Genomic DNA, 11,949 nt, shown 5'->3' with positions numbered 1-11,949 from the left:
TGAACAGTGTTTTGTATCTTTGGCTTGTAGTAAGGTCCACCACCTGGACCTCTAGTTTTGCGGTGGCAGCATTACGTCTGAACACTGGCACCGCAGTCACCCCCTTCTGCAACCGGAGTTGAGAGAGGAAGCTCCTCCCTCACTCTGGCTGCTATTGGCTGCCAGGGCTGTCCTTCAGTAAAGAAGGAAGCCCCGACAGACAGTTCCCCCTCCTCTCTGCAGTCAGCGAGACTGCAGAGAGGGAGCTCTTCTGAATGTCCAAATTCGGATGGGAGAGCTGGGGGAGAGGGTGGAACCGTAGGACCGTTGGAACCGCAGTTCTGCATTATGTCCGAATGCGGCCACAGTTTCAGGATGTATGTTCCCCTTGCCCGCCTGCCTATCCCTCCAGCTGCAGCTGGACTACTTCCAGGATACGGCTAGAATCCTCCACTTTCCCTTGCTCCAAAACTTACCTCATAATCACTATTCCAACTTTGCATGAGCCCTAGCAATGTCTGCTTACATTTATAGAAGTGGGTGAATGGACTTGACAGTATTTGAAGTCCTGTGATTTTGCAACTCCTTGAAACGTATTACATTTTGATCCCTCCAGGAGCCAAACTGAAGGAACGCATTTGTATCCGTGCTCAGTTTCCCAGCTGGTTTCCTCAGAATTTAGTCATGTTTATGGTACAAATTTAAAAGAAACCGAAAGCAGGGCCTGAAACAGTGGTGCTCGCTGCCTTTGATATGTGTTTCTTCAGAGAAAGAGAGAGAGAGATGTAGTTTGGTCTGCAATTAGATGATAATTGGTATCCGAATTATATAAACAAACCTGGATTGGATGACAATATGAAACAGGCCAATAGGTACACACACACTGTTGGAAACCTGTCCACCATTACAGCTATTTACATATGTGGTTCAGCTACTTCAGACACACCATTTCAATAAGGGCGGAGGGGGAAACCTGGTATCATTTCCTTCAAACGTTTCAAATGTTCATGTTTACAAATTTGTACTGCACACTAATATGTAAACAGATATGATTGGAAACAGATGTATACATACACAATATTCTTTGGCTCCTTTAAAAAAACCCAACAAAAATCATATAACCCATATATCAGACATTATGTTGTGTGCTTGTACAGGTGTTTGCACATATATACATGTTTTTGTTTGAATGACTTTGGATATGTTCATTTTAGAAAGTGGCCCTGAGTACAAGATAAAGGGAAAGGATAGGAAATGTTAGGGGTATGCATGAAACTGGTGTGCCCACTTTGTTTTGGATCAGAAGCGGATTCGAATGGAACCAGGCATGTTCAGTTTTATGTGCCTCTCCCCCTGAACAGACCCTCTGGGCATTGAATTTGAGCTGTTCTGGGGGTTCTAACATTTATTTAAAAAAAACCCTCACCACCTCCAGAGGCACTGCCACAGCTGTGGAGTGTGTGTGTGTGTGTGTGTGTGTGTGTGTGTGTGTGTGTGTGTGTGTGTGTCCACTGGTGGTCCCCCTCCTGGCCTCCTCCCGGCCTCCTCAAGGTCTCTAAATGGCCGGGCTCCGGTGGTTTCCTGGCCCTTTTGGGGGGCCCTTTTTGGCCCATTCTGGGTCTTCATGCTGGAAGCGGCCATTTTGGAGGCTGCCACACATGCGCACTGGCCATCTGTGTGATCCCCTGCAAATGGCCAAAAATGAAACTGCCCAAACTGGGCCACTTGGAGACCAGGGGGAGGCCAGCAGGGGGATGGGGAACCACCAGAGGACACCCCCCCCATGACCATGGCAGCACCCCCTCTGAGGCAGTGAGTTTAAAAAGAAATTCCCATTAGAACCCCTGGTGGGGGGTTCAGCTCGAGTTTTGGACCTTGGCTGCATCGCAGGCATGCACTCATTTGAGAGGGAGGGAGGAGGAGATCTGGAATCAGCTCTCCCTTGCTGTTCCTCCACGTCCCGGCAGGCAGTGGATGCTGCTTTATGGTAAAAGGGGGAACTTCCTCGGTCAACACAACCCTCCCCCTTACAGCCGCCGCAGCCCAATTCTGCCATGCAGGCAGCAGCGTTTCAATGTAAAAGGGCAGGGGGGACTTTCCCTTTGTCCCCTGTTCCCTGTAGCTGCCGCTGTGTGGCCTTCACTGGCACTACCTCTTGTCCTGCTGCTGCAGCAGCGTCTAGAAGAAAAGTGGGGAGACTTCCTTCCTCCTGCCACCCCTACCCTCCTCGCTGCGGTGGTGGGAGCGGCAAAAGACTTAACCTCTCATCGTCACCACGCAGCAGCAGTTTTTAAAGATAAAATTTTCCCCCTCCCTGAGATTTGTGCCACTCCCCACCCCAGATTTGCCACCATAGGCAATTGCCTCTATTGCCTCTGCAGTAATCCGCCTATGCATGCCTAGGGTGGCATTGTAATTCAGTCCCCAGAGAGGCCAGATGATGGTCTCCCATGGAGGAGAGGAAGCTGACCAAAGTCCCTCTGCCTCTTGTGGGTGCACTCTACCTGCGTGCACCTGATGCTTCTGCGGCCGCCACTGTTTCAGCCCACTCCATCCATCACTGCGGCTGCTCATCATCAGTAGGAACTGGTTCACTGGCTCACCGGTCCATCTTGGCCACATGGATGTCATTGGGTCTCAAACGCCCAACTGCATTGAGCTGCTCCTGTTCATCAGCAGAGGAAGCCCTGAGCCTGGGGGGCCAGCAAAAAAACTCCAGAGGGTCATATGCAGGCCAAAAGCCTTATGTGGTGCAGACCTGAAGTAGACAGTGCTGAGCTAGATGGAGATAGATGTTAGGATCACAGGAAGCTGCCACAGTCAGACCATTGGTCCATCTTGCTCAGTATTGTCTAGGATTGTGTACAAAACCAGGTTGGTTGGATCAGTTCGGGTCCGGACCAGACACGAACTGGACCGGGCATGTTTGGTTTTGGCAAACACCCCCCACCCTGGAAATCCTCCTGGTTTGGTTTGGTCTGGAGGGGACGGGGTTCACAAATAACTTTTCCCCCAACTTAGACTCCCACAACAGGCCAGGGACAGGGTTCAGTTTGATATCATAAGAACAGCCCTGCTGGATCAGGCCCAAGGCCCATCTAGTCCAGCATCCAGTTTCGCACAGTGGCCCACCAGATGCTGCTGGAAGCCTACAGACAGGAGTTGAGGGCAGGCCCTCTCTCCTGCTGTTGTTCCCCTGCAACTGGTATTGAGAGGCATCCTGCTTTTGAGGCTGGAGGTGGCCTATAGCCCTCAGACTAGTAGCCGATGATAGACCTCTCCTCCATGAAGTTATCCAAACCTCTCTTAAAGCTTTCCACATAGTTGGCTGTCACCACATCTTGTGGCAGAGAATTCCACAAATTGATTATGCATTGTGTGAAAAAATCCTTCCATTTGCTGGTCCTAAATTTCCCGGCAATCAATTTCATGAGATGACCCCTGGTTCTAGTGTTATGTGAGAGGGAGGAGAATTTCTCTCTCTCCACTTTCTCCACACCATGCATGATTTTATAGAGCTCTATCATGTCTCCCCGCAGTTGTCTTTTTTCTAAACAAAATAGCCCCAGATGTTATAGCCTTGCCTCATAAGAAAGGTGCTCTAGGGCCCTGATCATCTTGGTTGCCCTCTTCTGCACCTTTTCCAGTTCAACAATGTCCTTTTTTAGATGTGGTGACCAGAATTGCATGCAGGGGGTTGGGGTTGGTCCGATATTGAGCCATCGAACCAAACCGGTTCAATGTCGAACAGATTCAGTTCTGAACCTGTTTGCACATCCCTAGTATTGTCTACACAGACCGGCAGCAGCTTCTCCAAGGTTGCAGGCAGGAGTCTCTCTTGGATCTGGAGATGCCAGGGAGGGAACTTGGAACCCCCTGCATGCAAGCATGCAGATGCGCTTCTCAGTGTGGCCCCATTCCTTAAGGGAATATCGAACAATGCTCCCATGTAGTATCCCATTCATATGCAACCGGGGCAGACTTTGCTTAGGAAAGGGGAGAAGTCATTCTTTCTTGTTCTAGGAAAAACTGAAGACGGAATTAAAATTCAATACCTGACAGGGATGGAGAGAAAGAAGCAGATCTGCTTTTAGTATGCTCTACTGTCAAGAAAATTCATTGATTCCGATGAAAAGCTGGCCAGCAAGATATCCTTTTGTAGGCCTAATGGGCCGTGGGGGAAAACCAGCATCAAAAGCCAGTATAGGCATTATATAAAGTATGATTGCAGAAAGTGATGCCTTTCCATTGGTTTCCCCAAGTATGCGCCCCAATTGATCAGCCAAGGAAATGCATATTACAGATGGAATTGCTTAGACCGAAGTAAATGGAGTTCAGTTGGTACAGTGGATTTCAGTCCTCCATATATTATGGGGAGCAATATTGACTGGTAGAGTTTTTACAGATGTTAAGGATTACATCATGGCTTTCTGGCTTCCGGCTCCTACACCATGCAGCTGATTTCTCATAATGCACCTCATGTTTCACAAGCCATTTTATCTGCCTTGCCCTTCTTTGAAACAGCCTCCAATTGATTTCCATAAGTCATACAAAATGTCCTCAGTAAAATTCCACCTTTGAAATGATTGGTGCAGTTGTAGGGGAGTCAGTCTTTCCGATTCTGTAAAGGATTCTGCATACTTCTTTTTTTAAAAAATAAAAGCTTTTAAAGGATTTTCAAGGATGATAAACAATTAGGTCAAGTGCACATGTAAGCTATTAACAGAACTCAGTGTACACATACCTTGAAGTAAACAGGGCACTTTTGTTGTTAAGAAGTTACAAAAGAAACACTAGAAAAGAAAGAAAAGAAAAGCACTCTAGGTAGGGAAGCCAACCCTCCTGGACTAGCTTGTAGGGAAGTGCAAATCGATTCAAATTTGAATCAATTTCTCTTGAATCTGGGTGATTCAAGTGATTAAAATTCAAATTGAATCACCCCTTAAAAGGGCAATTCAATTCAATTTGAGAACCATTTGGCACCTTTTAAAAACTATTCAGGCCCCCTGGTTGGTTAAAAAAAGGTTCCAAAACAGGGCTTAATCTATTCGGATTTGATTCAAATTCGAATTGAATTTTTCAGATCAGATTCGGATTTGATTATTTATTATTTCTATGCAAACCACTTGTGGAAATTTTTGTTGAAAAGCTATAACTACTACTACTAGTACTACTACTACTACTACTACTAGTAGTAGGAGTAGTAGTTTTAGTAGAAGGTGAAGAAGGCAGGGGGCCCAGTGTCCCATCCTCACTTTCTATCCCAGGACTCACTCCTACACATCTCGCAGGATGAATATATGCCATTTCCCTCTCCCTCCTCTTATTAAAGGATGAGCGGTGAACAGATCCTGTTGACCATCTTGTACTAAATGGGCTGCCATAGGAACATAGGAAGCTGCCATATACTGTGTCCTTCTAGCTCCATCTTGGTCCATCTCGCTCAGTATTGTCTACTCAGACTGGCAGAGGCTTCTCCAGGGTTACAGGCAGTAGCCCTATGTTGGAGATGCCAGGGAGGGAACTTGGAAGGAACCTGCATGCAAGCATGCAGATGCTCTTCCCAGAGCGGCCCCCTCCCTAAGGGGAATATCTGACAGTGCTGACACATGTCATCTCCCATTCAAGTGCAAATCAGGGCAAATCCTGCTTAGCAAAGCAAAAGCAAAGCAAAATGATTGCTACCACAAGACCAGCTCTCCTCCCGTGATGTGTGTAAATAAAACCACCTACCAGTTAAAAAGAAAGAAAGAAAGAAAGAAAGAAAGAAAGAAAGAAAGAAAGAAAGAAAGAAAGAAAGTTCTATGACATTGTGTAAAGGCCGATTTCAGCCAAATGACTTTGCCAATCTGTTCTGTTTTCCTTCCTAATGTTCCGATTCAGATTCTTTCTTTGAGCAGGCCACAATCTCTGCAGCAATTCCCTCCCTGCCCAGCCTCACAGCTGTTAACACTTAGCAACTAATCAGCCCAATTTGCCTCACCTGTATGAGTGATCTTTGACAGGTCCATCTGCTTTAAGTCTAGCTTGTAAACAAAACAGACCTGACGTCCAAAATATTCCTCCAAACTCGGTGACACGGGATATTTTTTCCCCCTTTTCCTGGGAGATCTAGAAGGTTTTCAGGAGGTCAGGCCAATTTTTGCCATCCTCACCATAAACATTTCAAAAGCCCAACACTCCGAAAGAGCTTTGCAGAAAAATAAAATAGGAGAAGGGCAGAGAAACTAGTAGTTTTGTATGACCAAGATGATTCACTCCTGCAGAACCAAAAGCCTTGAAACAGTTTTCCTGTAATGTACAGAAGACTTTTTAATAATGATGATTACTTTTCTGAGCATGGGAATAAACACTGGTTGAGGATTTCATCTGCCTTCTGGGATTAGATTTTGGAAACAAGCAGTAGAGCTGGGTATCATCAACATACTGGTGGCATTGTGTGTCCAGGTGACCTCTCTCTGTGGCTTCATGTATAGCCTGGGGACAACATGGGCCCCTAGGGGCCCATAAGTCAGTGGGTGGAACAGAAGTCTCCCAACACCAATGTCTGGGAATGATGGACAGTGAAGGACCAGAGTCGGGGTGTGCATGAATAGAAGTTCGCGCACTGGTTCGGTGCCGAACCAGTTTGGACAAGTTCTGAACCGGTTCAGTGCCACAGGGAGGGGAGCGGGGAGCGGAGAGCAGGGAGTGGGAAGCAGCGAGTGGCGAGTGGGATTTTTTATAAAAGAAGAGAGCAGGTCCTACATGCTCTCTGCTGCTACATGCAGCTTGCTGCTGTGACAACTCTGCCCCCAAGAACCTGTGCATGGTGCCAGAACACACATGGTGTCCCCACATGCACAGGTGCCATTTGTGTGGTCAGAAACGCCATGCTTCAAATCTCTTTTTAGAAGATCCCATTCGCCACTCCCCTCCCTGCAGCGCCAAACCGGTTCGCACCTCGTCTGAACCGGTTAAGTGACAAACCAATGCACAAATCTCAGTTTGTGCACATCCCTAGACCAGAGCCACCACAACATGGTGACTCCCCATGTCTCAACCATGCAAGTTGGCCCGCAAGAATGCTATGGCTGAGAATACTGAAAGAAAAGGCCCAGGAGAATCCATGAGGGCAACGTTCTCTCTCTGTCCTTCAATGTGTTGGAGTGGAGATACAGTCCCAGTGGCATCAATTCTTCTTTTACATATTATATCCTATTGACCGCTAGGGGCATTGGGAATAGAGATAGTAAGCAAGGGTCTTCCTCTTTGTTTCCCAACCTTTGTTCTCTCTCCCCCCGCCCCACCGCCCAGCTTCTTCTGATTGGTCGGCTGATGGCCTCAGGTCTCCCCTTCCTCTCCATACCTGTTTGTTGCATGTTTACCTTTCCTCCTTCCTTATTCTGCTCTCGCACTAAGAAGACACACAGCTCAGGGACACAGGCCTTCTATCCAAGTATGTAACTTCCTTAATAAACCTTTACGAGTTTTTGGACCTTAAATGCCTGAGTCAAGAGGATCTTAATGGGCATGGTTCTTCTCATACATGCTTGCTCTGCTGTAATGGGGGTCATTGAAATCCCTTTTCTGTGACACAATGGAGGCTATCCAAGAAGACAACCAAGACAGTCTCTGTCTCCATTTAGGGTCAGAAGCAGTGGTGGCCAGTATGGGAGGATTGGGGTGGTGATACTCGTGTTCTCACTCCTCCTGCTGGGTCCCAGGTGCCTTGGTCTCCCTCGCCACACCTGGCCGTTTGTGAACCTGTTGCACACAAGCTGGTCATTTGTCAGGTACAGAAACTCACCTGAGGCTTGGCTTGTTCATCACTCCCCCACTCCGACTGTACTGCCCACCATGGATCTGAAACCAGACTGGAAAGGATCCAAATAATCCATTTTATTCCAAAACCAGCCATCCAGAATATTTAGTTGCTTAAACCAAGGAATCTGCATTCAGTCAAGCACTTCCTCCTACTTGATCCCCAATAATTATTGCAGGTCAGATTAATGGATTGTAGGTATGTGCACGAATCAATTTTTTTGATTCGATTTGTATCCAAATCAAATCACCCTGATTTGTTTTGGGTCCAAATCTGCTCCCCGTCCCATTCAATTTGTACCCGAATTTTCCAAATCCAAATCTGAATAGATTTGGATTTTTAAAAAGGGTCCCGGGGCCAAAAGAGTGAGGTGGTTTGGCATCCATATGCTAGCGACAGTCACCTGCCCTCACGATTGAACTATCTGTTCCCATTCGTACACCCTAAAGGATGTTTTCTAGAGCACTTTTTTGCAGAGACAGAACCAATCTGTCTTATATTAAGCTCTTTTGAGGCTTTTTGAATGTTCATTTTTGATGATTTGCTCCAATGCTCACACAATGGCAGTATGTATTTATTGCCTGCAATAAGTTTGGAACGGTGCGTTTTGATCAGTGTGCAGCACTGTAGAACCGTTGTTTATAGCAGCTGAACCAGTCTTCCAGAAATCAGCATTTGGGGCATTCATTATCATCAGACCTGTTTTTCTTTTGCATATTTCACTGGCAAGGAGAAAGAAGAATTCTGTGTCTATTGCATGGCAGTGCTCATATGAAACTGTGGCATTTTATACATGGCAGAAGTTAGTTATGCTTTACTTGAGGTGGGTCAACATATTTATTAAAACAGGTAACAGAAAGTAAAACATGGTAAAGTAGAGCGAATGGACAGAGATACATTTCTCTCTCTCACACACAACGCTAGAACCAAGGGTCATCCCATGAAACTGAAGGCAGGGAAATTTAGGATTGATAAAGGGAAGTACTTTTGCACATAATTAATATATGGAATTCTCTGCCACGTAACGTGGTGATGGCCACCAGCTTGGAAGGCTTTAAAAGGGGATGAGACAAATTCACGGAGGACAGGTCTATCAAAGGCTACCAGTCTGGTGGCTATGGGCCACCTCCAGCCTCTGAGGCACAATGCCTCTCAATACCAGTAGCAGGGGAGCAACAGCAGGAGAGAGGGCATGCCCTCACCTCTTGCCTGTAGGCTTCTCGGAGGCATCTGGTGGGCCACTGTGTGAAACAGGATGCTGGACTAGATAGGCCTTGGTTCTATGTGCTTTACACTTTTATCCTTGAGGATGCTTTCCATAAATTTGCCTGGAATGGACGTTAAGCTAACTGGCCTGTAATTTCCCGGATCGCCCCTGGATCCCTTTTTGGAAATCGGTGTTACATTTGCTACTTTCCAGTCCTCTGGTACAGAGCCTGATTGCAGGGATAAGTTATATATTTTAGCAATTCATGCTTGTTCCCACAAGACCAGCTCTCCTCCCTCAATCAGGGCCCTGATGCAGCAGTGGCAGCAGAGCCTGAGGCTAGCAGCCTGCTTTGGGAGAGGACTCCTTGAGAGACAGAGGGGTCACCTTGGGAGAAGGACACATATGCCTGTGCAGCTGAAACTGAGTAGGAGGACCAGGGAGACAGGGATGTGCAAATAGGTTTGGAACCGAACCGGTTTGAAGTCGAACCAGTTCAGCTCGAAGGCTTGGAATCAAGCCGAACCAGGCCACTCAGAGGCCGATTGCGCAGGTGCAGCAGCCTCCAAAATGGCCACTGCACCAGTGGGGGAAAGCTGAATGGGGCCGTTTTTGAAGGAGGGGAGGCCGGCAGGGGAGGAGGAACCTCCGCGGACTCCACCCCCCACCGCCACCTCAGAGAACCCTCCTGGAGGGGGTGAGGGGATAAGTTTTTTTTTTTTTTAATTGCCTAAAAAGTTTACTGGACTGGACTGGGGGTGGTGGTTGAGGGGATGACAGTCTGAACTGGTACTGTCCAGTTCTGGTCCGGTTCAGACTTGAACCGGACCAGACTAGTCAGTTCTGTGCACACCCCTACAGAAAGAGGGTGAAGGCCTCCCTAAATCCTACTTCAAGACTTCCACTGCAACCTTCCAGTGCTGGTACTAGAGTCCTCTCAGTCTTTGCTCTTTCATCTCTGTCTCTGAGTTCCTGCTCCAGGTTTACATAGGAATATAGGAAGCTGCCATATACTGAGTCAGGCTGCTGGTTTATCTAGCTCAGTATTGTCAACCCAGACTGGCAGAGGCTTCTCTAAGGCTGCAGGCAGGAATCCCTCTCAGCCCTATCTTGGAGATGCTGCCAGGGAGGGAACTTGGGACCTAGATGCTCTTCCCAGAGCAGCTCCATCCCCTGAAGGGAATATCTTACAGTGCTCAGACTTCTAGTCTCCCATTCATATGCAACCAGGGTGGACCCTGCTTAGCTAAGGGGCTAAATCATGCTTGCTACCACAAGACCAGCTCTCCTCCTTGACTCCACCCTGCTCCCTGCTCTTTCTTCCCTTCTATGCTTCCATTGACTCTGTTGGCCCAGACCTGTTGTGACCTGTACCTCATAGCTGAACTCAGATTAGAAAGGCAACACAACTTCTAGAAGGAAAGATATAGGCCGCCTTCGGGCATAACATGGAACCGTGGGTCCAATAGCCCTGTGGTTCTGTGCCTTTCTCCCCCAGCTCTCCCATCCATTCAGGAAGGCTCCATCTCTGCAGCCTTGCTGACTGCAGAGAGGAGGGTAAACTGGTTGCTGGGGCTTCTTTCTTTACTCAAGGACAGTCCCGGCAGCCAATAGCAACCACATTGAGGGAGGAGCCTCCACTCTCAGCTCTGATTGCAAACCAACCAGAATGCAGTACCAGTGTTAGGATGTAACGCTGTCACTGCTGAAATGGAAGTTCAGGCGACGGACCTCACTACTAACTGAAGGTACAAATCTCTGTCCGGGGAGGGAAACTGAAGGTCAGTTTCTTGATGAAACTGCGATTGCCTGGATTCAGAAGTCCAGTTTCTGAAACCAGAGGTCTCCTTACCTCCGGTTTCAGGTTATGTACAGATGCAGCCATAGGTTGTTTTATATTGAGAAGGAACGAGGACACTGAACCATGCATATATTAAGACTATCCTCCACCCTGAATTCAATCTGAAGGGTCCTTGGCCTTTTAATCACAACACTCACTTGTTCTGGAGCCTGTAAATTGGACACATGAACGTTGATGTGTTTCTCCTCTGATTCCCAAGGAATGACCATGAGTGATGAATGTTGTGTACTGCTTTAGATAAGTTTCAGGTGTAGAACTTCACTTAACCGTTTAGAGGCACAGACTGCCAGCAATCTATGCCCAAAAATTCACTTTCTGGCAAAAACTTTATTGCGGAAACTAAATGTGCAACATTATTCTCACTGGTTACTCAAAGCTCCATTGAGTTCAATGGGCTTCCCCCTAAGTCAGAATCTGTAGGATTTCAGCCTTAGAGGCGTGTAAATCCTGCATTATATTTGCTTGACAGTTTTTAAAAATACTTGGGCATATCACTCTGGGCTATATTCTGTTTTTAAACAGTCATAGGAAATGGCAAACTGTTGAAAACATACAAATATGTTGAAAACATACAAAAAAACTGAGCAGCAGTAGTATTAATGGTATAGATAGCAATTGTAATATGGTCGGAACTTGGTTGTCCAGAGTAGTACCTGCTCAAAATTTGGGATTGACCCAAACAAGCGTATATTCTTTAATGGTCCAGGATGCTTCCTTAATGGCTCTCCAAGGTTACAGGCAGGAGTTTCTCCCTGCCCTACCTGGAGATGCTGCCAGGGAGTGAACCTGGGACCTTCTGCATGCAGATGCTGTTCCACTGAGCTATGGCCACACTCCCTAAAGGGAATACCTTATCCTAGGGTTTCTTAAGCTTGGGCACCCAAATGTTGTTGGACTAAAACTCCCAGAATCCTCAGCTGCAATGGCTTTTGCTTGGGGATTATGGGAGTTGTAGTCCAACAACATCTGGGGGCCCAAGGTTAAGAAACCCTGTCTTATCCAATTAATGTGATATTTCCCTGTAAGGCAGAGAAGCAATGAAAAGATTATTTGTCCTCACACTCATTACCAAGGATGTGTATATGATCAATGAAAACT

The sequence above is a fragment of the Hemicordylus capensis genome, chromosome 11 (assembly GCF_027244095.1).
Source record: "Hemicordylus capensis ecotype Gifberg chromosome 11, rHemCap1.1.pri, whole genome shotgun sequence".
NCBI lineage: Eukaryota > Metazoa > Chordata > Lepidosauria > Squamata > Cordylidae > Hemicordylus > Hemicordylus capensis.
This window is presented reverse-complemented; position numbering follows the sequence as displayed.